A 747-nucleotide genomic window follows, 5' to 3' on the forward strand; every position below is an offset into this window, starting at 1 on the left:
AATTATCATGAATTCTGGAGATATTTGAAAAACTGTCTTCATACATTGGAGAAAATTCCGAGTTCAGGATATGTCTTGATCAAATTATACTAGCATGGAGAGTCTAAATGTGATGGATACGGACTGTGGTTATGACAGAGCCCACCGCACCCTGTAGGCGTGATGTGAGTTTGAGCACATATATCAGACACATTAAAGGGACCACCTTGTGAGTGGGGACTCTGAATGAATTGGAAGAAATTCACTTAATTATTTGTATTAAATTTTTAATTTTATTTTTGTTACTAAAAGCCTAAGAGATTATTGAATGAGGTTACAAGACAAAGTATTGCAGAGAATATATTAAATGTAACACAGCTAAACTCTTAAGTGCTACCAGAAAGCGTAAAAACAGAAATGCAAATGAAATGAGATTTAATTATAACACTATCAGTTCTGAGAGATAAAATATACAGAAATGCAATTTAAATGTTTGAACGACATAATTAATAAAATGAGCCTGAAGTGACAGTAGAGAATTGAAATTGTCTTTACCTTCTTTTTTTAAGAGTTTTCTTTTTCTTAATTAATAGGCTTTATTTCTTAGAGTAGTTTATGTTTATAGGAAGATTGAACAGAAAATAAAGAGCATTCCCACATGCCCCTTCTCCCTTACACTCCACACAGTTTTCCCTATTTTTTATATCTTTCATTATTGTGGTACATAATACAATTGTTGATAATTGAATTAAACTAATATTGATACAG

This window comes from Eschrichtius robustus, chromosome 3, assembly GCF_028021215.1.
Source record: "Eschrichtius robustus isolate mEscRob2 chromosome 3, mEscRob2.pri, whole genome shotgun sequence".
NCBI lineage: Eukaryota > Metazoa > Chordata > Mammalia > Artiodactyla > Eschrichtiidae > Eschrichtius > Eschrichtius robustus.